Source organism: Acartia tonsa, chromosome 7 (genome assembly GCF_053477335.1).
Source record: "Acartia tonsa isolate MP-2025a chromosome 7, ASM5347733v1, whole genome shotgun sequence".
NCBI classification, from domain to species: Eukaryota; Metazoa; Arthropoda; class Copepoda; order Calanoida; family Acartiidae; genus Acartia; species Acartia tonsa.
In genome coordinates, this window is record NC_137266.1 from 41,766,521 (window position 1) to 41,773,561 (window position 7,041).

The window sequence follows — 7,041 nt, forward strand, 5'->3', positions numbered from 1 at the left end:
AACATTTTTGCAAATGAAAAATTTAATTTTTCTTGATCCTGAGTTTCACAAAATGGGGAGTAGCTGCTTTTTTTTCTTAAGATCCCTCAAATATCTGAAACAGTGGGTGGTTTTCCTTAAAATACCTCACAGAAACACCACTTTTTTTTTAAATAAATTGTAAATAAGGGAAGGATAATGTATTACTTTAGGTCAGGTTAAGTATGGTCATATTGGTTAAAGGGTTGCCCCTCAATTTTAGGGTCCCCTCAGATGATAAACAAAACTAGTCCCCAGTGCTCGATAAGCAAATAAGTTTAAAGCAAATAAAAGTGTAATTATAAAACCAAATATATTACTTAAATTGTTGACAATAACTAAAAAATTTTCTTTTCTCTTATTATATCGAACACATTTTCAGCTTGTCATCGTTGCGCTTTTATTAACAAAGGGCTACTTGAGGGCTGGTGGTGGGCAGTTAACCCTCAATCTAATTTTAGTTTGAAAACACATATATTTTCATGGTTTGATTTATGTTGGAAGGATGGAGGTGCCCTCCCAATGTATAGCTTTAGACCTTCCATGAAATAGATATATATAGATAAAGAATAAAATAAGTAGATACATATAACATATTTATTTATATGAAAATAATTATTCTGTCATGAGAATTGTAGAGTGGTAGTGTGCCATTATTTCCCCATAGTATTTACATAATTTTTATATTAAAATATCATTTTAATAGCGGCCGTGTCCCTAGAAACCTCATGGGGCACTTGAAAGAGAGGTAAGTATTCCCTTTACTTTCTAGTTTAGTTTTAAAAGGAAAAATATAAATTTTTTGGTGGGTTATTTTTTTTCTAAGGGCGATTTAGATTTAATCTATTCTCGACTTATAAAAAGCTCCACTGTAAATTCGGACCATATCAGACCAGCGGTTAACGAGATCTTTAGCTACAGACACATCTACATACAGTTTGGCATCCTGTTCCTCTTTAGAAGGAACTAGCATCTATGTTAAGATGAGCTGTTAACCAAAAATATCCAGTTGGCGATGCTTTATATTTTGTTTTTGGTGATTTCTATTGGGAGGGTGGTGGTACCCTAAAATCCAAAAGTTGTAAATCTTCCCAGGACCTATGGTGAGGCTTCACTGCAACGAGATCTTAAGCTACAGACAAACATGCAGACAGAGAGACATCCTGTTGCTTTTATTATTAATAAATTTATGTAAAAGTAATATAAAACGGAGTTGACTGCATGTTTGTGTGCTGTTTTAATAACATGCAGTTCTGATAAATTTGCGGTAATGATTGTCCACCTAGAGTATTAGTTATCAAGATATATTATGTATTTTTTATGATGATAATGGGAAAAAACCCGAAAATAAAAGAAGGCGAAGCTCTCTTTAACTCGCAATATCTTGTCCGTTAGTTTGCCATTATTTTGGGAAAAATTCATAGGGCTGCTATCTTAGAAAATTGCAGCCCCTAGCATCTAGGGTATCTGTATTTGAAGAGGTAGGAAATATTTTTTTTATGTTTTAAATAAGCTGTACTAGTTTACATAATACTAGCAGCTATGCCCCTAGCATCTAGGGGCTGCGTATTCTAGCAGAAAAAAGCCTATAACTATCTAAAATTCAATCTAAAAAATAAGATACCCTAAAACCATCCTGGGACCTATGTGAAGCTTTCCTAAAAAGTATAGCTCAATCGGTTAAGTAGTTATCGAAATCTTAAGTTTCAGACCAAAAAAAAACTTACTACCTTATTTAATAGGATGATATTTGTATAATTGATTATTCGGCCAATGAGTATCTATTTTATAACTTACTTTGTCTGTCCGTCCTTTTCCTATGATATATTTATTTGTATATTTTGTGCTTTTTAAATGCAATATAAAGTTTTTATATTTCTTTCATTGATTTTTTCCTTTCGTATTTTGCATCTAATCTTACTCTATCAATAGGTCTTTTTAGCATTTTTTTAGTTTTCTCATCCTATACACATAGTTAGAACCAAAAAGGCATAACCATTACTAAGATCTTTTACATAAAATTATATAGACAAACTTCCTAATACTTACGAGATAAGACAATGGATGATAAATTGACACACATTTCCAATAAAAATATCCCTCCAATAGAATAAAATTATTGATACTAATTAAAACCAACCATTCAATATCTGGAACTAAACCATTTTAAGAATAAGAATATGAAACTTTAGGTACCAGTATAATTTACATTGCCATTTCCCCTCCCTTCCTGCTAATAATTTGTAAAGTACATATGTATAAAGGGTGTTTAAATAAAAACCAATCGCTTCACTTTTTTCAATATAAACCTTACAGTTTTGGTCCAAAACTAATAAAAAATAGTACAATTAATGCCCAAGCAATGACAATAATAAAACAATATTGAATTTTAAATCTACTCACCCTTCCAGAGCACTAGAGCTCGAAACCTAGCCCTTGCAGAGAAGTTTGCCCTACGCCGAAAGTGCATATTTTATAATAAAATTAAGACAAATTTGTCTCTTTAAAAAAATAACAAACCGTCGTAAGTACTTGAAATCTTGTAGATAGACCCCATAATGTTTGGGGTTTTTGATGGGGCATGTAAAGACCTTTCTCTAGACACCTTGAAAAGGTTTCTAACATAATCCTAGCCAATTTGGCATCAAAAAGAAAGACCTGACAAACATCAAGAACTAGATTTAAACAGAGCCGCCATGCCTCAATGTTGGATGGGTCTGCCTTTTTTATCACAAATCGGCTAGGATTGAGGTAGAAACCTGTTTAAGGTGTCGAAAGAAAGGTTTTTACATGCCCCATCAAAAACTCTAAACATTATGGGGTCTATCTCCAAGATTTGAAGTACTTATGGTGGATCAAATTGTGAGCGATTGGTTTTTTTTTAAACACCCTTTATATATTTGATGATGTTTCAAGATTAATGGAATACATACTTATGAGAACTCTCCGCATGTCAACCAAATGTTTTTACATAAAGTTCATCAATAGTATAAAAGCGCTTATGGAGATTATACTGCATTTGATGCTGGTACCCAGAGTTTTATGAACATAATTTCTCATTTATAGTAAAGAAATTTGGGTACTCTATTATGAAATTATGAATCATTGGTTCAAAAACAGATCTATAGTATACTACAGAACTACCTCCCTTCATTTTTCAAAGACCTATTTTGTCTGCTTCTAAATTAACTTCTGCTACTTGGCTGTGTTAATATAAGCGACACCATTGCATTGGTTTATTTTCAATGACCCAATAGAAAGGTTGCACAAGGCGGTTGCGATGGGGAGTTACGGTTATTTAACCCTTTCTCCCTCTAGTGTTATACTCCAAATGGTTCAAATAAGCTAAAGTCTTCTACTAAAATTTTAATCTATAGCTATTTTGTCTCTCATTATTGGAAATAAATTTATCGTATATTCCATAAGGCCTCTTATGCTTATGAATAGCTTTACTTATTTATAAATCCTTTGAAACAAGGTAGATACGTTTTAGAAACCTTTATTAATATAGTTCATAACACTATTTCGTTCAACTCATGTAGATATTTTTTAAACCACAACTTCTCAATTCTATATGACCCATTTCCTTAAAAAAAAAACTTATTTTAAAAAAAGTAGCATTGACAATTTTACGCTATTTGAATAATTTCAAATTAAGAGCACTGAACTCTAATGAAGCAATAAAAAAGCTTATGGCATATCTAGTAAATGTTGCTTAACCACGACTAATTGCACCAAAAGTAAATTATATTTGGCGTATGCGAGTGTGCTAACCCTGCGGGGATAATGTAATCTTTAATCAACCAAACCCAACATAAACTCGACATCCAGATATGCGGGGAAACCGCCCATTGTCAAAATAATTTAAAGATTTTCATGGATGATTTTTCATTCTTGTTCCTTTCCATTGAATTTACCCATTTCAATACCAGTTTAATGAGGCTTAAACTACTTTAATGATGCAATGGTTAATGTTTTAAAAGCATAGACCATTTTTTCAACTAAAATCTTGAACATCGAAAAAATAAGAATAGAATATCATTTTGATTATTATATGATTTTTTTGTTCGAATTATTTATATAATAAACTAACAACATTAAAATATATACAAAGTAAGAGTATGTTCGTCTGTATGTTGTGGCGAAAGCGAAAGTTGATACAACTTCACAAAATTTATTTTTAAAACTGAAATATAAATTAGTGGTTCGACTTCGCTCTATTATTTTTTAGTTACCCTGGATGCCTCTAGGGGAGTAGCTACTAATAAATATATAAATAGCTACCTTATCTTTATCTATAGAAAGATATATCATATACTCTTTGGAGATAGACCTTTTAATTGAAAACAAGGATGTCAACTTTCATAGGTAGGAAACCTTGAATAATGATATTAAGAAGAAATATATTTCTTTTCATAACCTTGTTGGGGATGGATTCTTCTTCAATTTCAAGTGATCATCTAGAGAAGCATCATCCGCTTGTAATGGAATATTAGGTTAAGTAACATGCAACAGATAACCAACCCTTTAACTGCACGAACTTTGTCTTAAAGTCCTAAATATACATGGAAATGTATTGGCCAACACACCCCTTACTCCCACTATAAGTGTCACATGCTGGACATAACAGCAGTACATACAATTTTTAACGTCTATTGTATGATGCGGTGAGGATCAGACTTGAACCCGACACCTCCCCGACAGCAAGCAGGCTTATGAAGTGGGCATATGCTTTCATAAAGTTAAGTACTTAACAATCTGCTCTAAATATTAGACGAAAAAAATAGTTTTTCATTATAAAAAAAATAAAATGAGCGTAGCTGCGCGCTTTCAGGTAATGGAAATATTTTTTAGGTATGTACGTCATATTACCTTATATCATTACATCTGACCTCATATAAAGTTTAACTGTAATAAATCTCTGGAATATGAATCTCTGTTAGAAAATTAATTAAGTTTGATACCGTCATAATTAGAGTAAAAAAACATCAGTTATAAAGTGCATCAATATCAAAATTTAGATATGGGAATACCTTTCCTGGTATGGCTTCCAAACCGATTAATGTCAGCTGGATTAGAACAGGATCTCAGCCATACTGAAAAATCATGTCAAGAATCGTATTACAGAGATTTTTTCACGATTATTTAAATAAAAATCTCAAAATTAATACAAGTTTTAATGTTATTATTTTTCATTTTATTTTCCGCGGAAATCTGTCTATAATGCGATAGGATAGATCCAACTCCAAAAATCCAAATCCACAAACATTAAAATAAGAAAACAATGTATGTTTCAAACCAAATTAGCTAGGTGTGGGTAATTGTGACAAATAAGATTTTTAGAACGGCTGGGTTGAGAAAAGTTGGGTATATTTTTATAGATTTTTTGCAACATTAGTTTGGTCGGTATGACAATTAAAACAATTATGAACTTAATAAATGTTTGCTTGAATTATCAAATTCATTATTACCCTGTTATGGCTACGGTACTTATCGTTATAATAAAGTAACATGATGTTTTTATGTCTGTTTGTACCGAAGGATCTCGCTAACCGCTGGACCTATTTGGTTCTCCTTTACAGTGTCCTGGGGAGAATCATAACTATTTTGGGGAAAAGAAATCGCCTCTAGAAAAAAAATTTTACCGTGAGTCTATAATACAAAGTAGAACGATGTCTGTCTGTCTGAAGCTTAAGATCTCAGTAACCACTGAACCGATTGGGCTCAACTCTTTAGGGAATATACTTACTGGTCCTGTGATGGTTGTAAGCTATTTTCTTGGGGGGGGGAGGGGGGGGGGGGGGTGGGACGCCAAAATGTAAAATACCCCCCCCCCAAAAAAAAAAAAAATCCCCCTTAAATTTTTGTTCTTCTTTTTCTTATTAAATCTAAAATACGAAAAATTAGATTGATCAAACCTCCTAGGGCAAGGCCCCTAGAGGCTAGGGGCGATGCCGCTAGTAAACATATAAGGTGTCATTGTCTAAACATGATGTTTCCAAACCTATAAAAGATCCATCTCTTTGTTTATCAGAAGAATATATATAGACTTAAAATATTATAACTTGAAATTATATTTGTTTAGGAAATATAATCTAAACTATAAGCGAACTAGACAAATTTGATTTCAGTAAAGATGGAATGGGGAAAGGAAAAGTATTTGTAAACAGAGATCTAAAGGGATAAGACAATGACCGATAAATTGATGCACATACCCAATAATGATACTCAGAATTACCCTATCTGTAGATTAAAATTAGTGGTTGAAACGTTTGAACATTCAACTTAATAAATCAACCAATCAAAATTTACTAAAGTCACCATATTTTTAGGCCAACAAATAAGAAAACTTTATTATTAAACTTTGGGAACTAGTGTAATAAACAGCCAAATATCCCCCCCCCTTCCTGATTTCTAAACCAAAGTAATAGGATGTCTCATTTTACGAAAGTTTTAAAGATTTTTCGTTCCAGAATTCAATAGAATTTATAGAAATGCCAAAAAAATTAAACTTTCATATATTCAAATTTTTTAAAAATTGTATCCAGCATTTTTATAATCAAGTACATAGTTTATATTAGAAACAGTGGCGTGTGATAAAAGAATGTCAAACCTCCCTTAAATTTAAAATTATGAGGGCCTGCCTTCTCCTTATTTAACCTCTAATTGTTTCACAACCCTTTGGTGTATTGCTGTGCACGCCACTTATTAGAAATAATCCATTAAATTTATATTCTGAAACTTATATTTATATTAAAGAAGGCTCTTTGTGCTATTGTTTTTAAAATGGTATCTAACATTTTTATAAGCAAGTAGTTTATATGAGAAACAGTGACGTGCGCTAGGGGTATGTCAACACCCCCCTTAAATTTAAAATTGGAAAGGCCTGCCTTACCCCTTTTTAACTTCTAATTGTTTTACAACACCCTAGTGAATTACTGTGCACGCCACATAATAGAAACATTCCAATAATAAATTACATTTTTATCCTGAAACTGGCTTGTTCAGAAAAAGCTCTTTGTG